The 10066-nt window shown below is 45.8% G+C and overlaps 1 pseudogene across 1 annotated transcript in view; it reads right to left on the reverse strand.

Annotated features, from left to right (window-relative positions):
* Positions 1 to 4791: 4791 nt before the first annotated feature.
* Positions 4792 to 10066, reverse strand: part of LOC309538266 (actin pseudogene) — a 6055-nt pseudogene continuing 780 nt past the window's right edge. Inside the window, exons 2-3 of the transcript in view lie at positions 9708 to 9849; positions 4792 to 6103 (exon numbers count right to left, since the gene is read on the reverse strand). The product of the transcript in view is annotated as an actin pseudogene (transcript). The remainder of the gene's footprint in view (positions 6104 to 9707; positions 9850 to 10066) is intronic.

Below are 10066 nucleotides of genomic sequence, written 5' to 3' on the forward strand. Positions count from 1 at the left end.
ACCACCTGCTTCATATTGTCAGCTTTGGAGAGGCATCCTTGGCTGATGCACCAGGAACTCAGAAAACTGCCTTATGTCAAGTCAGACTAGCTCAGTATTGTCTACCCACAGGTGGGTTGTGAGGCCATCCCAGGTGGGTCACAACAAAACTTTTGCCGCCATGTTGGACTCCAGCTAAATGAAAGGGGCACTATATGTAGTGGCTGGCAGGCCCTTCAAGTGTCTCTATTTTCCAGAGACAGCCCCAAATTTACAGAAGCTGTCACTGTTTCTGATTTGATCCCAGAATGTCTCACTTTTCCTTGGGACGTCCCTATTTTCATCAGGGAAATGTCGGAGTGTATGGGCTGGGCCAAAACACATTCTTCTGAGGAGACGTTTTCTCAATTTCCACAAGTGGCAAGAGCCTTTTTCTAGCATCTCCCTTCACTGGAATGGGATCTGGAAGAACAAACAAGCCCAGATCCCTCGCTAACATTGTAAGTGAGCCTTTCTATAAAAAACGCTGGTTTTCAAAAGCTTCCCAGTCTTCAGGTTAAGAACAAGTTTAAAAACCACCTGTTTTCACTTAGAAGTATCGCTATGCTAACCCTATGCATATTGCCATGCGAATGGCCGTTTTAGGATTAATAAAATGCCTTATTAGTGCTGCGAAGTACAAATCAAAACTGAATTTGTGAAAACGGGTTCCGTGTTGCAGGCTGGGAACCAACAGTGGGTCTTAGGTCTGTACCAGTTGAACACCAAAGGTCTACACCAGGGATCAGGAACCTGTGATGCTTGGGATGCTGTTAGACTGCAACTCCTATCACCCCTGAGCATTGGCCAAGCTGGCCGGGGCTGATGGGAGTCCGAAAGCACCTGGAGGGCCACACAAGTCTCTCATCCCTTGTCTATACTGACTAGCAGTCAGTCTCTGCAGTTCCAGACAGAAGAGTTTCCCAGCGCTACCTGGAGACACCAGGGATTGAACCAGAGGCATTCCACATGCATGCATATGCTCTAACAGTGCGCTACGTCCCTTCATGACATGCTACTAAAAATACTACAGTGCTGCGAGACTCAAAATCATCCCCAAGGGTTGGTGGTGGGGAGATGCGAATTCTTCTTCTTATGTAGAAATAGCAAATACTGGGTGAATGGCAGTAAAATGGGAAATGCATATCAAAGTAATCAAGTGTAAAGAGATGTATTCTGGGATCACGATGCTCTGTTTCCACAGCCAGAGGCAGGAATGCTTCTGAATACCAGTTGCTGGGAAGCTCTTGCCCTTGTGTTTGGGTGCTGCTTGCAGATGTTCCTCAGGCATCTGGTTGGCCATTGTGAGAACAGGACGATGGATTAGATGGGCTCCTGGCTCTTCTTATGATCTTACTGGGGTCTGTGTGTTGAGCAGCGCTCCACGTTTGTTTTGGTCCACTCTCTGCTAGGTAAAGGTAAAGGGACCCCTGACCATTAGGTCCAGTCATGACTGACTCTGGGGTTGCAGCGCTCATCTCACTTTATTGGCCGAGGGAGCCGGCGTACAGCTTCCAGGTCATGTGGCCAGCATGACTAAGCTGGCGAACCAGAGCAGTGCACGGAAACGCCGTTTACCTTCCCGCCGGAATGGTACCTATTTATCTACTTGCACTTTGACGTGCTTTTGAACTGCTAGGTTGGCAGGAGCAGGGACCAAGCAACAGGAGCTCACCCCATTGCAGGGCTTCGAACCGCCGACCTTCTGATCGGCAAGTCCTAGGCTCTGTGGTTTAACCCACAGCGCCACCCGCGTCCCTCTCTGCTACCAAGGTTTTATTAAGTGGTTACATGTAACTATTAGATACATATATATTTAATTTGGAAACATTTTTTAGGGCCGTCGCCTCTCCTCTCTGCCCCCCGCCCCTGCCACCACACATGCAGCGAGTTAGCTTTCCTGAGACTCATTAGCCTTCCTTTTCCCGCAGATGTGAAAGGGGATACGTCTCAGTTATGCAACGTCAGGTTGCTCTGTAATGAAAGGCAGCAGAGGCATCCAAGAAAAACAATGTTTTGAACTTGGGTGTGTAAAATATTCATATTCAATCATCGTAATTTCTTGAAAAACAACAACCCTTCGCACATCTTTCCCTTTGAGGGAATTTTGTTATTCTTTCATTCCCGAAGCAAGGCAAAGGTTCATTGGCAGGAATGAGAGCCAGTGTGGTGTAGGGATAGGATCTGGGGACACCCAGCCACAGATATGAACAGTTGTTATTGTTGTTGTTATTATTATTATTATTATTATTATTATTACAGTCATACCTCGGGATAAATACACTTCAGGATAAGTATTTTCGGTTTGCACTCCATAGTGACCCGGAAGTAATGGAGCATGTTACCTCCAGGTTTTGCCGCTTGCGCATGCGCAAACAGTCAAAATGACATCACGTGCATGCATGGAAGCGGCAAAACGTGACCTGCGCATGCGCAGACGCGTCTTATGTTCTGTTCAGCATGCGAACAGGGCTCTGGAATGGATCCCATTCGCATCTCAAGGTACCACTGTATTATTATTATTATACCACCCCATACCCACAGGTCTCACAGTATAAAAACCACAAAATGCCTTGGAGGTCAATTATTGTCCTCCAACGACTGCGGCCACCAAGGTCCTAAATCCAATAGTGTTCATATTGAGGAACCTTTTTGGGGAGGGAGGGGGTAAATTAAAGAAAAGAAAGAAATGATGGCAGTGATGGCTGGTGCCCGTTGGGTCTAGCAGGGCAGAAAGTGGCGAGGTCCACAGTATGTGGCACCAGAGCCAATGGCAGGCAGAGACAACTGAATCTGATTTTGTCCCGTCCATTCTGAACCCTTCTGAGTTCCACAAGGAGCAACGCTGAGACTAAGCAGAAGGAAGCTGATGAACCTCCCCACCAGGCTGGTTGTAAGCAAGGAGAGCAGACTGGTGGAGATATGCCCCGTTGGCACTAATGGACCAGCCACCACGGAATGAAGGGGATCTACATTAAAATAGGGGACCAGGCGAATGGCCAATCTAGGACAGCATCCTGTTCTCGCAGTGGCCAACCAGATGCTTATGGGAAACCCCTAAGCAAGGTGTGAGTGCAGAGAGTACGTTACATCCGAACTTTTGCAGGCAAAACCAAGTCTTCCCTCAACTCCAGTGTCGAGCTCCTCCGTTGTGTCAAATTTCCAAGGTGGTGTGTTTTGGATTTGCCTCTGCATTCGATTACCAGCGCAGGAGTCGAGCCCCGTACACTCCTGTAAATCCCCTCTCATATGGAAGTCAGTGAGCTGTAAAATATTTAAACTGGCTACAGTTGTACCTCATTTGTTTACACGTTTCCAGCGGGGCTGCTAAAATGTAACACGCCAAAGGAGAACAAAAGGCCGCCGGCCGCCGAATCGGATTTCATAACAGCCCTGGCAAAGGTGCACTGATCAGCTTGGCGAGGCAGCAGCCCCCAAGCTCACCTTGGCCCTCGAGGCCGTACGATGAAGTGTGTCCCTGAACCTTCACTTTCCAAATGCTTAATCTCTTCATTCTGAAACTTCACTTTCAGCAGGGATGGGGAATTTTGACAGCGGGGAAATGAATGTGGCCCTCCAAACCTCTCGATCTGGCCCCTCAGGTCCATCCCCAGGCCACATCCGTTATCCAGCCACAATCCCTTTTCCAGACCACACCCCATGCTGACCCTGCTTCTTACCAGTGCTGGGTTACCAGATAGGCAGAGCAGGCGCCCACATAATTTTCTTTCAAGACCAAATCAATATTACAGTGGTGCCCCGCAAGACGAATGCCTCGCAAGATGGAAAACTCGCTAGACGAAAGAGTTTTCCGTTTTGGAGGTGCTTCGCAAAACGAATTTCCTATGGGCTTGCTTCGCAAGACGACAATGTCTTGCGAGTTCCTGCTGGGTTTTTTTCCTCCCCCCCTTTTTCTAAGCCGCTAAGCCGCTTATCAGCTGATCCGATCAGCAGATAAGCCGCTAAAAGTCACTAATAGCGCTAATCCGCTAATCCTTCAATGGGCTTGCTTCGCAAGACGAAAAAACCGCTAGACGAAGAGAATCACAGAACGGATTCCTTTCATCTTGCGAGGCACCACTGTATTTGGATCCGTTGTCACGTGGCCCCTAAGATGTGTGGGGCCCCTAAAGGGTATGGGGCCCATAGACTGGTCCGTACTCTGCCTATTTGATAACTCAGCACTGGGTGTATGTATATGTGCTAGGGATGTACACAGAAACCTCTGGATTTCCCTGTACAAAGAAAAGAAGAGCCATACCTACTTTTTGCCTCTGGCCCCACCCACCACAAGGATGCGGCCTCCAGAAGCTTGCCAATGAGGGGATATGGCCCTCAGGCTGTAAAGGTTTCTTCACCCCTGCTCTGAATCGACAGGTTGAGGGGGGGAGTCGCTCACATCAGGCATTGCAATACTCTCCGATAATACTATTCAAATCTCTCTCTCTTTATGTTTGGGGCTAAGCTCAGCGAAACCCCATTCTGCATTATTGGTTCATTTTATATTCTCTGGATATTTATGGCGAATGGCAAAGAACCAAGGCCCTGTGGGCATACTGTAGAATCTAAGGTGGTTGACTCTCTGGGGTTTAAAAGTCTGGCAAACAAACAATTTTGCCTTTCTAGCCATTTTAAATACACTCCCCTCCTCCCCAGCTTATATAAAACAACTTAACAGGGTCGTCAAAAAATATACCAAACAAGGGGTCTTTCTTTAAGCAAGCACACAAGGGACCTTTTCTTACCATGCTATATAAAACTGCAACACATTGATCCTTTGTGAAAAGTTTTACTAGCCACTCCCCAGCTGTTCCGATTGACTATTTTTCTTTTTTGGTTTTTGGTTGTGTGTGTGTGTGTCGTTTTTTTCCTCCTTTTCTAGTTGGCCATTAATTCATCTCAGAAGCATTTCTTCTGCAATACAGTTGGGCCAACCTCCTTGTACTCCTGCTGGGTCACCCACATGTCTCTAAACGAAGCCAAGCTGGTAAGCACTGACGCTCCAATCCAAACAGAGTGCATCCTATCTGCGGGTGCTTCCACCTTCGCCGGCATGCCTTTGGGCGCGAGTGCTCGGAGCTCCTTCAGAAGCCGTTCCCTTAGGCCAGAGAAGAGTGTGGACCCACCCGCCATGATCACATTCCTCCAGATGCTCTGGTGGATGCTCCCGTCGCAGTTGGAAATGCTGTCCAAGATCATCTGGTGAATTCCTGGTGCTGAAAGTCCTGCATCTGCTGGCTTAAAGAGGGACTCTGGGGCTCTGAAGAGCTGGTCTCCAATCTGGACAGGGTTTCCATCTGGGAGGATATATTTATGAACCAAGGTTTTGCCCTTTTGATAGTCAGGATCTAAAGCTACGTAGCATAGGTTCTCCTTGATGTCCTTCACTATCTCCTTCTCGGCAGAGCTCAAGAAGCTGTGGCCGCTCTCTAAGAGAAGCGTCGTCAGGTACCTGGTGATATCCCGGCCGGCAAAATTCATCCTGGAAATGGCATGAAGCAGACAATGGCCTTTGTAGACGGGGACAGTCAGAGTGACGCCATCTCCACTATCTAAGACTAATCCTGTTGTGCGAGCGGAGGCATAGAGGGCCATCAAAGCTTGCAGGCCCACAAACATGGCAGGTACATGGAAGTTCTCAAACATGATCTCTGTCATTTTTTCTCTGTTTGGCACTGGGTTCAGGGGGGCCTCTGTCACCAGCACGGGTCTCTCATGGGCTCTTATTCTGAGCCCGCGTCTGTAGATGTACCTCCAGATCTTCTCCATGTCATCCCAGGATGTTACTATTCCATGTTCCACAGGGTATTTAAAAGACAATATACCTCTCTTGGCTTGGGCTTCTTTGCCAACATAAGACTCCCTCTGGACAGGACCAAACATGATCGCTTGCGACTTGGGGTAGCCGACTACTGTAGCAACAACCGTTCTTGGTGCCTGCTCTCCAGAGAGCCCTGCCTTACATAGCCCAGACCCATTGTCAATAATGACGGCTGGAAGATCTGCCTTTGCGTGGTGAGACATGCCCAAAGGTGAAGGAGCAGGGTTTTCAACCACTTTACCGTCTTTCTTTGTGGATGGAACACTGGGCCATCAATATTCTAGATCTCTAAGTGTCACAAAAAGGGAACTTTTCCCCCTTTCCCGTTCCTCTAGTGGCTTTTTAAATATACAAACATGTTGCATATGCTTTGGAAAACAGATTCTCCTCCAAGAAACTGTAAGATGGTTTTGGATGACAAAGAGCATCAGAAATGGGTGTTCAGAGTTGATGAACAGCCGTTTTTCAATTTCCGTCTCAAGAAGGAAGGTTCAGAGCACCATGGACATGGGGGACCATGGTGTCTCTGCCTCCCAGACAGCCTGGAATATCAGGAAGGATTTTCTGTTCACAAATGCCCAGTTAAGAATGGAGGCTGAACCATTGTCTTACCCCTTGTGAAATTCCCACACCAGCTTGGAAAGCTCTCACTAACACAACACAGTTGTTTTCATTCTTGCCTTCACTGTTCAGCCCACATGGAGGTGGTCATTCAGGTGACATCAGAAATGCAGCGTGATGTCAAAAAGGGGCAGCGAAATGGCACACCAGTGGAAGAGTTATATTTCACCCTACAAAGCAAAGGCATTATAAAGAAAATGTCCTTTTGGGTTGTGTCCAGTGCTCATCCTACTCAGGGTAGACCCATTGAAATCAAAGTCATGATATGGGTTCATCAATTTCCACTACATTTACTCTGAGTAGAACTTAGTTGGCTACTAGCAACTTTAAAGGTCAAAACAAACCCATCCCTAAAATCAGTGTGATGATTCAGACTCCTTGTTAGATGTAACCAAAAATTATTTCATTTGTAAATGAAGAGCAACTGGTTCAATGTTTTCCCAAAGGATATGTATATTATGGTCAGATAAACTTATGGTATTAGGAGTAGGGAACATTTTTGAGCCCCAGGACTTCTGTGCAACCTTTGGGAGGTGAACACATGCAAGAGGTGGGTGGGCCAGAGTCAAAATTGGGAGAGCCACAAATCCAATTTTACCTTTGTACAGGCTAGTTTCTACACACAGTCACACACACCTCTGTCCAGACAATACATTATCAGACCTCAATGACATTTTCCAGCCATTCAAAACACACAGGGTGTGAAACAGGACCAATGAAGGGGTGTGGCCTGGGGAGAAGGGTGTGTGGCCTAATGAGAGTTTTGAAGACAAGAGGTCTGAGGGGCCTAGAGGGCTGTGTTTGGCCCTTAGTCTGAAGTTCTCCACACCTAGTACGCCAGTTAAGTCTCATTATAATGATATTATGACTCTTGTCTTTCGAAGCAAGATACAAAGCTAAGAATGAGTCCATTGTAATTAATTGTCCATGTCTATAAAAACCTATCAGTTAAATTGGAGTAGGACTAACATTGGATACAACCCAACTGCACTGGTCTCATTCAGATATAATGGCACATCGGGGATGGAGAACCTGCAGTCCTCCAGATGTGGTTGGACTCCAAATCCCATAGCTCATGACCATGTGCTATGCTAGCTAGGGCTGCTGGGAGATGGAGGGCAACAACATCTGGAGGGTTCACAGGTTCTCCACCGTTGTGCTGCAGTTCAGGGCCACACGCACAAGTCAGTTCTCCTTTCCCAAACTTTAATATGGCTGGCTTTTTGAGATATTCAAAGGGCAGAGGAACCCAAACTCTTTCCTGGGAGCAGTAGGGAAGAATGATCACTACATTCCAAGGTCGGATTCCAAGACCACTCAAGGTCTTAGGGGTGGGAGAATCTATAAGTTTTTCATTTTTCCATTCATTAGTTCAGTTTGACATATTCCCACAACACTTTGCTTTTTAAAAAACAAAGAACAAGTTCACCCCAAATGCTCATTTTTGCATGCTTTTCTCCTAATAAATGTGCAAGAGGTGTGGAGGGTGGCAACATGAAAATGGGCCTTTTCAGTGGTGGCTCCTTGTTTGTGGAAGCCTCTTCCCAGGGAGGCTCACCTGGTTGCCATCATTACATAGCTTTAGGCACCAGGCAAATTATCTATGGCTATCTTGGGTGGGTGGGATGTTTTAATCTATTTTTTTTTAAAAGTACAGTGGTGCCTCGCAAGACGAAAAGAATCTGTTCTGTAATTCTCTTCGTCTAGCGGTTTTTTCGTCTTGCGAAGCAAGCCCATTGACGGATTAGAGGATTAGCGCTATTAGCGCTATTAGCGCTATTAGCGGCTTTTAGCGGCTTATCAGCTTATCGGATCAGCTGATAAGCGGCTTAGCGGCTTGGGGAAAGGGGGGGGAGGAGGAAAAAAACCCTGCAGGAACACGCAAGACATTTTCGTCTTGCGAAGCAAGCCCATAGGAGATTCATTTTGCGAAGCACCTCCAAAATGGAAAACTCTTTCGTCTAGCGAGTTTTCCGTCTTGCGAGGCATTCGTCTTGCGGGGCACCACTGTATTTTCATTTAGATTTTTAACACCATTTTTAATGCCTGTTTGAGTTTATTTTTTGCTTAAAATATTGTAAGTTGCCATGGCAAAAAAAGACTAATAAATTCAATAAATAATAATAATCATTTGGATTATTATTATTTATTAAATTTATTAGTCTTTTTTTCCCATGGCAACTTACAATATTTTAAGCAAAAAAATAAACTCAAACAGTAGATTATTATCTTTATGTATGCTACAACAGCAGCAAGAATACTCATCGCAAAATATTGGAAGACACAAGATCTACCCACCTTGGAAGAATGGCAGATGAAAGTGATGGACTATATGACACTAGCTGAGATGACTGGCAGAATCCGCGATCGGGGAAAGGAGACGGCGGAAGAAGAATGGAAGAAATTTAAGATTTACCTTAAGGACTATTATAAACTTGCTGAATGTTAGAATGTCGAGGTTTGAGTAAGAAAGGGCTACAGCGAAATAAGATTAGATGAAGAAAAGAGTAAGAGGACAGAGGACTGACAGATGTATTTAGAGTTGCTAAAAACTTTTTGGACATTGGGATGCAGAAAGGGGAGGTACGGGGAAGTCGGAGAAACACGGTTTATGAAAAAAGGTTACGAAACTATACGTGTTTGTATGTCTTTTTATATGTTTGTATTGTCCTAAAAAAATCTGTAAAAACCAATAATTTTTTTATAAATAAATAAATAAATAATAATAATCATTTGGAAGCAATGTCCTCTAACACAATGCATCTTCACATGCTGTTTCAGTAATACATACATTTTTCTGTATCACATTTTCCTGATATTCTTTTTGCATACCTTTTTTGAGTTGGAGAATGCAACACAACGGTCCAAGAAATGAGGATTTCAAAGGAGAGCTGCATTGTAGTTTGTGTATTGCATTCAAGGTGAGCAAATTAGGCAGGTCCACAGCAGAATGTGGACTGAATGAATTTCTACCCCATCCCTGGTAGGACCACGAGGAATCAAGCCATATTTAAGGCAACTGGGCAAGGAAATGATTGACACAAACCTCATGTGACTTGTTAGAACCTGCAAAGGCATTTTTATTTCAACCTCTGAAAGAGGTGAATGCATTGCTTTATAGTAGCTGTAGCTGTTGATGGTTGTTTACAGGTATAGTATGTGATGCAAAATCCCAAATCCTCCTTAATAGCATCTTCTCTGGACAACATTTGGTCCAAACTCTCTATAGTCAGAAGCAGTGACCCACATTTGCTTGAAGCTGCTCAGGGATGTAATGATGGAGGCCCCGATCCATGTTGAGAACCACCGATCTGGGGGTGCTATGACCTTTATCGGAACCCCTTGAGGGACTTGAGCTTCGAGCCCTTTAAAGACCCTCTCGTCTAACCCTGGAAAGAGCGAGGAACCTCCTGAGAGCAACACGTTGCTATAGAGCATGCTGCGGATGGTGGGGTCACATTTTTTGATGCTCTTGGCAATCATTTTGTGGAGGCTTGCCCACTTCTCTTAATGCTGCTGGGTGTGAAAAGGATCTCTGGAGCTAGGAAGAGAGCATCACCAATTTTGATCCTGTTGCCATCAGGAAGTTCATACTCCTTTGGGTAG

The sequence above is a fragment of the Podarcis vaucheri genome (genome assembly GCF_965113315.1).
Source record: "Podarcis vaucheri genome assembly, chromosome: 7".
Lineage (NCBI taxonomy): Eukaryota > Metazoa > Chordata > Lepidosauria > Squamata > Lacertidae > Podarcis > Podarcis vaucheri.